This window comes from Podarcis pityusensis (assembly GCF_964106645.2).
Source record: "Podarcis pityusensis genome assembly, chromosome: W".
Lineage (NCBI taxonomy): Eukaryota > Metazoa > Chordata > Lepidosauria > Squamata > Lacertidae > Podarcis > Podarcis pityusensis.
Window position 1 is genome coordinate 24,553,489 of NC_138045.1, and position 12,707 is coordinate 24,566,195.

A 12,707-nucleotide genomic window follows, 5' to 3' on the forward strand; every position below is an offset into this window, starting at 1 on the left:
CGCCGTGGGGCTGTCGTGCAACTGCTTGAGTACCCTCCCCCTTAAGTCTCCTTCAGGGATATACAGTGCCCCTTTGTAATACAAAGCTCCATTTCTTTCCTCGAAACCCCCTGGTTCCTCTCCCTCACCCCTAAGACCTCTGAGCTTATTCTGGGCGTATTCATCATTCTCTGTTTCCTCTACCAGTTCTCTTTGCCCCACCAATGCCGCCCCACACACCCAGCGGTCCTCTGGGATGACATGTCTCTCTTCGGGTGCCCCCTCCCCTTCCAAATATTCAGGTTTGCGTGAGAGAGCGTCCGCCCTAACATTTTCTGGACCTGGCACATAACAAATTTCAAAGTGGAATTTGGAGAACTCCTGGGCCCATCTCACTTGCCGTTGGTTGAGCACTTGTGCCGTTCTCCAATACTCTAAGTTCTTGTGGTCCGTGCACACTTGCACCTTATGTTGTGCCCCAATTAATAAATGCCTCCATCTCCTGAACGCTTCATGAATGGCTAGTAGTTCTCGGTCATACACCGTGTAGTTCCTCTCAGATTTGTTCAGCTTTCGCGAAAAAAAGGCACACGGTCTCCACTCCGACTCCTCCTTGCCAGGCTGCAGAAGCACCGCCCCCACAGCCCGGTCTGATGCGTCCGTTTCCACTCGCATCGGTTTTTGTAAATCCACATGCAGGAGCTGTTCTTCCGAAGCGAACGCCCTTTTCAGCTCCTCAAAAGCTCGCTCCGCCTCCGCCGTCCAAACGAATTTCCTCTTACTGCTGAGACAGTCCGTAATGGGCGCCGTCAAGTGGGCAAAATTTCTGATGAACTTCCGATAGAAGTTTCCAAATCCAAGGAATCTTTGCACATCCTTCCTTGTTTTCGGTGTTTTCCATTCCAGTACCGCTTGGACCTTGCCAGGATCCATGGCCAATCCCTTGTCCGACAAGCGGTACCCCAGGAATTCCACCTCCTTGGCATGAAACTGACACTTCTCTAGCTTCACCCACAGCTGATTGGCTTGCAGTCTGCCCAACACTTCCCTGACGTCTTTTACATGCTGCTCCTCATTCTCTGAATATACTAACACGTCATCTAAGAAGGCCACACAATTCTTGTAAAGCAAAGGCCCCAGGACGTGGTTCATAAACGATTGAAAGCACGCGGAGCCTGCTTGTAAGCCGAAGGGCATAACTAAATATTCAAATGCCCCCAAAGGGGTGAACATGGTGGTTTTCCATTCATCCCCCTTCCTTATTCGTATCAGGTTGTACGCCCCCCTCAGGTCCAGTTTAGTAAAAATCTTTCCCTTCCTGACCCTTGTCAAAATGTCATCAATTCTGGGCATCGGGAAAGTCACTGGTTCTGACACTGCATTTAAGGCCCTGAAGTCCACTACAAGTCTAGGTTTGTCCGTGTTTTTTTTATCCACAAAAAACACTGGGCTGCCCCCCACCGCCCTGGACTCTCTGATGAACCCTCTCTTCAGGTTCTTGTCAATGAACTCCCTTAGCTCCTGCATCTCTCTGTCTGACATGGCGTACAGCTTGCCTACAGGGAGCTGTGCCCCAGGGAGTAAATTGATTTGACAGTCAAAGGGTCTATGTGGGGGTAGTTTGTTTGCCTCCCTCTCGCTGAAGACGTTGCTCAGGTCGGCGTATTGTTGGGGAACCTTCCCCTTCTCCGTTACTTCCGTCCCTGCTAGAGTGGCTCTGGCCCCTCCTTGAGCCTCCCGCTCTTTGCAGTGTTCTAGACAATGTGCTGACCCAAAGGAGACCACTCTCTGATGCCAGCCCACTAGCGGATCATGTAACGCTAGCCAGCTCATCCCCAAAATAATGGGAGCTCCTCCCAAGGTAGCCACATTAAACGCTATTAGCTCAGTGTGTCTTGCTACCCTCATTATCATTGGGACGGTCTGCTGGCTGACTTCTCCTCCCAGCAGCTCCCTTCCATCGATCGTGGTCACCTGCAAAGGGTTACTTAAAGGGATAGTCTGTATCTGGTGCTCAGCAGCAAACTCCTTACTCATGAAATTGCAGGAGCTGCCTGAGTCCAATAGCGCCTTTATCTTTAGTGGGTGTCCGTTAGGCAGCTCTAGTAACACCTCTATCACTAGGGCGGGTTTAGGAGGTTCCGGCGTGGGCACTTTCACTGCTCTTTGGCCTGGCTGCTGTGCCCTGACGGTGGCAGCCAGGCGTTGGCTTTTACTTGCTCCGGTACCTTTTCCTCCCTCTCCCCAACAGCTCCCGCCATTCCTTGCCATTCCTTTCTTTGGGGCAGACTCTGGCAAAATGACCTGGCTGTTGGCAGAGATAACATTTCTTGGCGCCCTTCCCCTCCTTCTTCCGCTCTTCACTGGGCTTTGAAACTGCGCGCGCGCGCGCGCTGTTCCAATTTCCATCGGCTCTCCCGGCGGGAACGGTGGCTCTGGAATCTCTGGAATGCGAAGCTCCCTCCAACGTTCCCCCTTCCCTTCCCGCCTCTCCAAGGCTCTCGCCTCTTGGCGCGCTCCTATGGTCAGCGCTGATTTGGTCAGCTGGTCCATAGACTCCGCCCTGGGCGCCCGGGAAAGTTCGTCTTTCACAGCCGAAGAAAGCCCTTTTTCAAAGAGCATTTGAATGGGTTCCGCCGATAGATCCCACCCCAATTTATGGATCAACATGGTAAACTCAGTCCAGTACTCACGAACAGATCGGCTCCCCTGTTTGCACGCCATTAACTGTCTGCGTACCACTCCCTGCTCAATATCGCTGGAAAACATCAGATCCATGGCACGAAAAAACTTCCTCGTGTCCTTCAGGATGTCATTATTCGTTGCCATCAGGGGCCTCACCCAGTCTTTCGCCTCCTTTTCGAGATGCCCAATCACAAAAGCCACCCGCGATTCCTCGTCGGGAAAGTCATCAAACTGCAGATTAAGGGCATATTGCATCTCTGTCCTAAAGGCATGATAGTCCTTGGGCTCCCCCCCCAAACTTCTGTACCAATCCTGGCAACTTTCTGGCGAGCGGGGTGGTTTTCCCCTTCTCTGCATCTTGAGCCCTCCTCTCCTCGAGCCTCGCCGTCTGCAGCGCTAGCTGGACCTCCAACGCCCGGTACCTTTCTTCCAGGCTTGGACCCGCTCCAGCTCCTGCTTCTCCGGTTCCGGCTGGGTTGCTCATGATGCCTTCTCCTGCACAAGCTGCTCACGGAGACTGTCGGAATGCTGTGAGGGGACGATGAGCTGCTTGTGTGTAAAATCCAAGTCCCTCAGAGTTTGGTCAAGTTTGCAAACCTCTGTCTGTAACGGAGCCCCTTAAACATGGCTCCGTCAGTCGCTGGCAGATTCCGACAGTGGTTGCTTTCGGAATCGCTTCCAACATAAAAGCTCCTTAACGGAAACACGTCTTCTGGACTCTCTGCGTGACAGTTTCCGGCGAGGAGTGGGTGTCCCTACAGGAGGTCCTGAAACCTCCCCACTGTTTTCGCTGGAAGTGTCTCTGAGCCATCCCTCCAGCTCACTTTCCCTCAGCTCACCTCCTCTCCCCCTACTGGTTCCCTCTTCAGCTGCTGAGTCTCTCCCAACCTGTGTGAGCCCTTTCACCTCCCTTCCTTCCGATGGCAGTTCCCTGACAAGGGCCATCGAGTCCAACCCCCTGCCAAGCAGGAAACACCATCAGAGCACTCCTGACATATGGTTGTCAAGCCTCTGCTTAAAGACCTCCAAAGAAGGAGACTCCACCACACTCCTTGGCAGCAAATTCCACTGTCAAACAGCTCTTACTGTCAGGAAGTTCTTCCTAATGTTTAGGTGGAATCTTCTTTCTTGTAGTTTGGATCCATTGCTCCGTGTCCGCTTCTCTGGAGCAGCAGAAAACAACCTTTCTCCCTCCTCTATGTGACATCCTTTTATATATTTGAACATGGCTATCATATCACCCCTTAACCTCCTCTTCTCCAGGCTAAACATGCCCAGCTCTCTTAGCCGTTCCTCATAAGGCATCGTTTCCAGGCCTTTGACCATTTTGGTTGCCCTCCTCTGGACACGTTCCAGTTTGTCAGTGTCCTTCTTGAACTGTGGTGCCCAGAACTGGACACAGTACTCCAGGTGAGGTCTGACCAGAGCAGAATACAGTGGCACTATTACTTCCCTTGATCTAGATGCTATACTCCTATTGATGCAGCCCAGAATTGCATTGGCTTTTTTAGCTGCCGCGTCACACTGTTGGCTCATGTCAAGTTTGTGGTCAACCAAGACTCCTAGATCCTTTTCACATGTACTGCTCTCAAGCCAGGTGTCACCCATCTTGTATTTGTGCCTCTCATTTTTTTTGCCCAAGTGCAATACTTTACATTTCTCCCTGTTAAAATTCATCTTGTTTGTTTTGGCCCAGTTCTCTAATCTGTCAAGGTCGTTTTGAAGTGTGATCCTGTCCTCTGGGGTGTTAGCCACCCCTCCCAATTTGACTGCCAGGAATGAGAAACAAGCTATGTTAATATTTGTGGACGCAGAAAAGGCCTTCGATAATATATCATGGCAATTTATGTTAAAAAATTTGGAACTGATGGATGTGGGAAAAGAATTTTTTAACGGAATAAAGGCTATATATACAGAACAGAGAGCAAAGTTGATAGTAAATAATATTACTACAGAAGATATAAGAAGAACCAAGGGCACAAGGCAGGGATGTCCTCTTTCCCCATTGTTATTCATCTTGGTACTGGAGGTCTTTCTGAAATCAATAAGGAAAAATGGAGAAATAAAAGGGGTGACAGTAGGTCAAAATGAATATAAGGTTAAAGTTTTTGCCGATGATCTGATACTAAGAGTGGAAGAACCACTGAAAAGTGTAAAAAAATATATTAGAAGAGATAGAGCAGTTCGGTCAAGTGGCAGGGTTTATACTGAATAAGAAAAAGACTAAAATAATCACAAAAAATATGAATCAAAAGCTGATAGAAACAATGCAACAACAAATAGAGATAGAAGTGGTAAAGAAAATCAAATATTTGGGAATATGGTTAACCCCCAAGAGTATTGATCTGTTTCAGAATAATTATATACCAGTGTGGAAAAGGAATAAAAAGAGATCTGGAGGTGTGGGGAAGGATGAAGTTATCATTTTGGGGGAGAATTTCAACGATAAAGATGAGTGTGCTGCCAAAGATGTTATTTTTGTTTCAGACAATTCCTATAATCAAGGGGGCATCAATATTTAAAGAATGGCAAAGAGTAATCTCAAGGTATATCTGGCAGGGTAAGAAGCCAAGAATTCAATTTAAGTTATTAACGGATGCGAAAGAAAGAGGGGGCTTCGCTCTGCCAGATCTGAAACTATATTATGAAGCATCATGCCTCTGTTGGGTAAAAGAGTGGATAAAATTAGAAAATGGAGAGTTGTTAGATTTGGAAGGTTTCGACAACAGATTTGGTTGGCACGCATATTTATGGTGTGAAAAGAAGAAAATACATAAAGGTTTTAAAAACCACATTTTCCGTAGATCTCTTATAGAAATATGGGATAGGTATAAAAACCTATTAGAACCAAAACTTCCTCACTGGCTATCTCCATTAGAGGCGATGAGTGTTAAAAAGATCAATATGAGGGGGAGATGGATAACATATGGAGAGTTGATAATTAAAGGAGGAGGGAAATGGAAAATAAAACCATATGAAGAGGTAAAAGAGTATGTATATGATTGGTTGCATTATTATCAGGTTAATGAAATGTTTAAAAAGGATATTAAAGAGTGTAGGTATGTGGAAAAAGATTCAAAATTCCAAACAGAAATACTAAGTAATGATTATAAAATTTTATCAAAAATGTATAAAATGCTGCTGGAATGGTATACAAAAGACAAAGAAGTTAAATCGGTGATGGTACATTGGGCCAGAGATTTTGGATATAATATACAATTTGATGACTGGACAAAATTATGGAATGAAAGATTAAGATTTACGGCATGTACTGCGTTAAAGGAAAATGTTATGAAAATGGTATATAGATGGTATATCACACCAGTAAAACTTGCAAAAATGTACAAAACGTGTAATAAGTGTTGGAAGTGTAAAGAAAAAGAAGGGACATTTTACTGTATGTGGTGGGAATGTAAAAAGGTGAAAGGCTTCTGGGAAATGATTTATAATGAATTGAAAAAGATGTTGAAATAGACATTTGTTAAGAAACCGGAGGCCTTTCTTTTAGGAATTGTAGGAAATGAAATATGTAAAAAAGACTGTAAACTTTCCCAATACGCAGTAACAGCGGCGAGAATACTCATGGCCCAAAAATGGAAACAGGAAGAATTACCGACGGTCAAAGAATGGAGATTGAAATTGACGGACTTTGCAGAACTGGATAAACTAACGGGGAAGATTCGATATTTGCGAGACCAGAAGTTCACCGAGGACTGGGGAAAATTTACAGATTATCTGAAAAGTATATGTGATGAACAAACAACGCTTGTAGGTTTTCAAGATGTTCTGTGAAAATATGAGGAATATTGTAAAAAAGGGAATAAGATTGGGGAGGTTATATTTTAAAGGCAATATTAAAATTAGAAAATGTGTGAATAAATAAACAAAACGGAAGATTGGCAGAGAAGCTGGGGGAAGTAAAAAAAAAAAGGTTATGTGATAAAATTTTGATATTGGTTATATAAACTTGTATTTGAAAATGAATAAAAATATTATATAAAAAAAATGAAGGGGGAATGTGTGTGCGTCCTATGGAGCGAATGCAGGCTTCAGGCAGCTATCCGCAAGCCTTCGAAGCCCGGCGGGAGTTCCTGCCAGACTCCGAAGGCTTGCAGATAGCAGCTTGCAGCCTCTTTGGGGCTTGGGGGGGAAATATTTTTTTTTTCTTTATCCCCCCCCTAAAAACTAGGTGCACCCTATGGTCCGGTGCACCCTATGGAGCAAAAAATACGGTAGCTGTTGTCTGTCCTCCTAGTTAGTTGAGCCAAATTCCTTTTTACTTGCCTGCACTCATTAGTGTACCCACCCAGGTTTGCCAAAAGCCTTACTAGATGAGTGACCTGGTTTAGATAAAAGTGGTCTTAAATCTACAAAAAATAGACATGATGCCTTCAACGGGATCTAAATGTCCATTAACCGTGTTCTGGTGAACATGCTAGCAATGGGAGCTGTTCAAATGGGCCTGAACTGAATGTTCAACTGAGGTAGACCACTTTAAATGTTTGCCCATAGATACTGTTCCCTCTGCCAAATAATTTGATGGAATGGGCAACTGAGGGACTGAAAGGGAAATGGACAGGAAGATAGGTAGGTGATCAGTTTCTGGTCAATCTAAAATATAACTGAGCCCTAACGGCAATACCTTTGAAAGACAGAAAATGTAGTCAATAACGCTTCTTGTTCTGCTATTGAGGAAAGTAAAGTAACCATTTTATTTGTCCCATGGACTACCATGCAAGCATGTCAGCTGCAAGCAGGACATTAGTTCAACTAGCTTTTTACCTTCTTTGTTGATCATTTTATCCATGGAGTAGTGCTCAGGTAAAAAAGCTTCATTGCCATCCAGGCAATGATTGTTTTCCTTGTCATTTGGGCTCAAGCCTACCCATGCATTAAAGTCACCACACACAATTAGGACTGCCTTAGGATACATTGTCTTGCAATATATTAGGGCCACTTCTAATTCATCCCAGAAGAGTCTTCAGCTCCCGAATTTATCAGGTGGACAGAATACACTCAAACAAGTATTCATAGAATTAGAAGGGACCCCCAACAGTCATCCAGTTCAACACCCTATAATGCAGGAATTAGATAAAATTGGTGGGTGGGGCAGGGACAACTTTGCCAACACAAACACATCCTGCAATCAAGTGCACACCTCTATTGGCTATGATAATCACTTTGGTGAGGCAGGCACCTATGGGCTCCAGGGAAGGTTGCTGGGGGGGGGGAGCTTTGCCACCCACAAGCATATCCAATTCAAAGTGCTGTCACTAACCTATAAAGCTTTATTTATAAAAAAATATTTATAGACACTGCTGTCATTATATATGCAGTTTAGAGAAATAAAACATAATGTTATGGAATAAAAACTATATTAGAAAATTAAAAAGACATCAAGTAACCAATGCAGAAGGATGCATTCTTAATTGACTGCATAAGGCTTGGCAAAATAGAAAGGTTTGCAGCAGGCAGTTAAAAGTTGGTACAGAAGGTGCCAATCTCTGTTGGGTTGGGAAAGCATTCCATAAGACTGAGCCAATTACACTCAAGGCTCGATTTCTCATCAAATGAGCCTCATAAACTTGGGGAATGACCAATGATGCTCATACAGATGATCTCGGTGATCAAGCTAGGATAGAAGGGTTCAGGCGACCACTCAAGTTCCATAAACCTAAGTTGTTCAGTGCTTTTTAAATTAATACATTATCTGGCTCAGGACTTTAATACTTCAAGGATCACCTCTCCCCATATGAACTGACCCAGAATCGTCATCTGAGGCTTTTCTTCATGTGCCCCCTTCACAGGAGGTCTAGAGAGTGGTAGTATGAGAATGGTGCCTTTTCAGTGGTGGCTCCCTGCTTGTAGAAATGATCTCCCCAAGGAGATTTGCCTAGCACCATCATTATATACCTTTAGGTGCCAGGCAGAAACATTTCTTCTTCTGTCAGGACTTGACTTCTAAATTATCTGTGGACTAGGTAGAATGTTTTAATCCTGCCCTTTTAAAAATAGGATTGTCTTAGATTTTTGTTTTATGCTGTCTTTAAAGGGTTTGCTTACTTATGTGGCTTTGAGTTACTTTTGTAAAGAAAAAAATATTGTGTTTAATAAAAGATCCAAGATGTAACTGAACGACTGCAAGGAATCATAAAACCCACTGACAAATACCCCTTCCTCTTGGTTCATGTGGGAACCAATGACACTGCAAGCAATAGCCTCCAGAAGATCAAAAGAGACTACGAGGCTCTGGGCAGGAAATTGAAGCAATTAAATGCACAAATTGTCATCTCATCTGTCCTCCCAGTTGAACGACGTGGCCCAGGGAGAGAGGGAAAAATAGTGGAAGTGAACAGCTGGCTTCGCAAATGGTGTAAACAGGAACGGTTTGGATTCTTAGATCACGGACTGCAGTTTCTTGAAGATGGACTTCTGGCAAGCGATGGGCTGCACCTCACAACGGTTGGGAGAAATGTTTTTGCCAAAAATCTCAGAAACCTCATCAGGAGGGCTTTAAACTGACTAATGTGGGGGAGGGAGACAGTGCTCCTGAAGGTAGGAGTCTATCAATTGATGAAGATGATCATCCAAATGTCATAGACCAAATGGAGCAAACAGCACGCAGACCTAGTGGTGGGAGGAAAAAATCCTTAAATAAGAGACACGGGGGAATGATTAATGGACTTCGATGTCTGTACACTAATGCGCAAAGCATGGGAAATAAACAAGATGAGCTTGAGCTCTTGGTACAGCAAACTAAATATGACATAATAGGCATCACTGAAACCTGGTGGGATAAGTCCCACAATTGGAATGTAATAATGGAGGGATACAATCTATTTCAGAGAAACAGACCAGACAAGAAAGGAGGAGGAGTGGCGTTATATGTCAGGGATGTGTATACCTGTGAAGAGATCCAAGATTTAGAACCTCAAAGCCAAAGTGAGAGCATTTGGGTCAAAATTAAGGGAGAGAAGAATAACAGTGACCTCATTGTGGGAGTTTACTATAGATCCCCAAGCCAAACGGAGGACATAGATGATGCCTTCCTGGAACAGATGGCCAAGCATGCAAAAGGAAGGGAGATCGTAGTAATGGGGGACTTCAATTACCCGGATATTTGTTGGATGTCAAACTCAGCCAAGAGCATAAGGTCAAACAGATTCCTCACTGGCCTTGCAGACAACTTCATTGTCCAGAAAGTGGGAGAAGCAACAAGAGCAACAGCCATTTTAGATCTGGTCCTAACCAATGTTGATGACCTGGTTAGTGGGGTAGAAGTGGAAGGATCATTAGGCGCGAGTGATCATGCTCTTCTGAAGTTTACTATACAGCGGAAAGGAGCAGCCAAGCATACTAGGACTCAATTTCTTGACTTTAAGAAAGCCGACTTCATAAAACTTAGGGAAGTGCTGGGTGAGATCCCATGGACAGTAATACTAAAAGGAAAGGGAGTTCATGATGGCTGGGAGTTTGTTAAGAGGGAGATAGTAAAAGCACAACGTCAGGCAATACCAATGAGACAGAAACATGGAAGGTGCCTAAAGAAGCCAGGGTGGCTATCTAAAGAACTTTTAACTGAGTTAAGATTAAAAAAGGATGTGTACAAAAAATGGAAAAGGGGGGAAACCACCAAAGAGGAATTCAAACAAATAGCCAGCAAGTGTAGACACAAAGTCAGAAAAGCTAAAGCACAGAATGAACTCAGGCTTGCTAGAGAGGTTAAAAGCAACAAAAACGGTTTTTATGGGTATGTTCGTAGCAAAAGGAAGAACAAAGAAACAGTGGGGTCACTCAGAGGAGAAGATGGTGAAATGCAAACAGGGGACACAGAAAGGGCTGAACTCCTCAATGCCTTCTTTGCCTCAGTCTTCTCCGATAAAGAAAACAATGCCCGACCTGAAGAATTTGGAGCAAATGATTCAGCAAAGGAAACACAGCCCAGAATAACTAAGGAGATAGTACAAGAATACTTGGCTAGTTTAGATGTATTCAAGTCTCCAGGGCCAAATGAACTGCATCCAAGAGTATTAAAAGAACTGGCAGATGTGATCTCAGAACCACTGGCAGTCATCTTTGAGAATTCCTGGAGAACAGGCGAAGTCCCGGCAGACTGGAGGAGGGCAAATGTTGTCCCTATTTTCAAAAAGGGGAAAAGAGAGGACCCAAATAATTACCACCCAGTCAGTCTGACATCAATACCAGGGAAGATTCTGGAGCAGATCATTAAGCAAACAGTCTGTGAGCACCTAGAAAGGAATGCTGTGATCACCAATAGTCAGCATGGATTTCTGAAAAATAAGTCATGTCAGACTAACCTGATCTCGTTTTTTGACAAAATTACAAGCCTGGTAGATGAAGGGAACGCAGTGGATGTAGCCTACCTTGATTTCAGCAAGGCATTTGACAAGGTGCCCCATGATATTCTTGTAAAAAAGCTGGTAAAATGCGGTCTTGACTATGCTACCACTCAGTGGATTTGTAACTGGCTGACTGACCGAACCCAAAGGGTGCTCATCAATGGTTCCTCTTCATCCTGGAGAAGAGTGACTAGTGGGGTGCCACAGGGTTCTGTCTTGGGCCTGGTCTTATTCAACATCTTTATCAACAACTTGGATGATGGACTCAAGGGCATCCTGATCAAATTTGCAGATGACACCAAATTGGGAGGGGTGGCTAACACCCCAGAGGACAGGATCACACTTCAAAACGACCTTGACAGATTAGAGAACTGGGCCAAAACAAACAAGATGAATTTTAACAGGGAGAAATGTAAAGTATTGCACTTGGGCAAAAAAAATGAGAGGCACAAATACAAGATGGGGGACACCTGGCTTGAGAGCAGTACATGTGAAAAGGATCTAGGAGTCTTGGTTGACCACAAACGTGACATGAGCCAACAGTGTGACGCGGCAGCTAAAAAAGCCAATGCAATTCTGGGCTGCATCAATAGGAGTATAGCATCTAGATCAAGGGAAGTAATAGTGCCACTGTATTCTGCTCTGGTCAGACCTCACCTGGAGTACTGTGTCCAGTTCTGGGCACCACAGTTCAAGAAGGACACTGACAAACTGGAACGTGTCCAGAGGAGGGCAACCAAAATGGTCAAAGGCCTGGAAACGATGCCTTATGAGGAACGGCTAAGGGAGCTGGGCATGTTTAGCCTGGAGAAGAGGAGGTTAAGGGGTGATATGATAGCCATGTTCAAATATATAAAAGGATGTCACATAGAGGAGGGAGAAAGGTTGTTTTCTGCTGCTCCAGAGAAGCGGACACGGAGCAATGGATCCAAACTACAAGAAAGAAGATTCCACCTAAACATTAGGAAGAACTTCCTGACAGTAAGAGCTGTTTGACAGTGGAATTTGCTGCCAAGGAGTGTGGTGGAGTCTCCTTCTTTGGAGGTCTTTAAGCAGAGGCTTGACAACCATATGTCAGGAGTGCTCTGATGGTGTTTCCTGCTTGGCAGGGGGTTGGACTCGATGGCCCTTGTGGTCTCTTCCAACTCTATGATTCTATGATTCTATGAAAATATATATTGATGACCCCTCTGAAGAAAGAGACCCAAAGGCAGTTCTGGAGCAATTCCATGGAAATGCAGACCAGCCACTGGCAACAGACTCTCACTTCATGAAGGAAGGGCTCTAAAGCTTTACAAGAAAGGCAGTGTTTGCTTGCACCCAATCCCAGACTCGGGGCACTTCATGGTCTGGTGCAGCATGGAAACTTTTGCCTTCTGTTCTAAGAGTTCAAGTTTTCTGAGGCTTTGTTGGCCAAAACAAGCAAAGCAATCCAAAAGCTCCCCAAATGAGATATGTACATTCCTCATAAACAAGGAGAGCAGGGGAGGAGGACTCTAGAAAATGATAAGTGCCAAAGGGGGTCCATCTAGTCCAGCATACTGTCTCACAGTGGCCAACCAGGTGCCCCAGCAGGAAGCCTGAAAGAAGAAACCAAGTGCAACAGCAACTCTCTTGCCCTGTGGTTTCCAGCAACTGGTATTCAGAAGCCTGCTGCCTCCAACCATGGAGGCAGAATATAAG

General features: G+C 44.7%; 1 protein-coding gene across 6 annotated transcripts in view; it reads right to left on the minus strand.

Moving 5' to 3' along the window:
- LOC308467742 (far upstream element-binding protein 3-like) overlaps window positions 1-12,707 on the minus strand; it is a 312,914-nt gene that overhangs the window by 166,063 nt on the left and 134,144 nt on the right. The window lies entirely within an intron of this gene.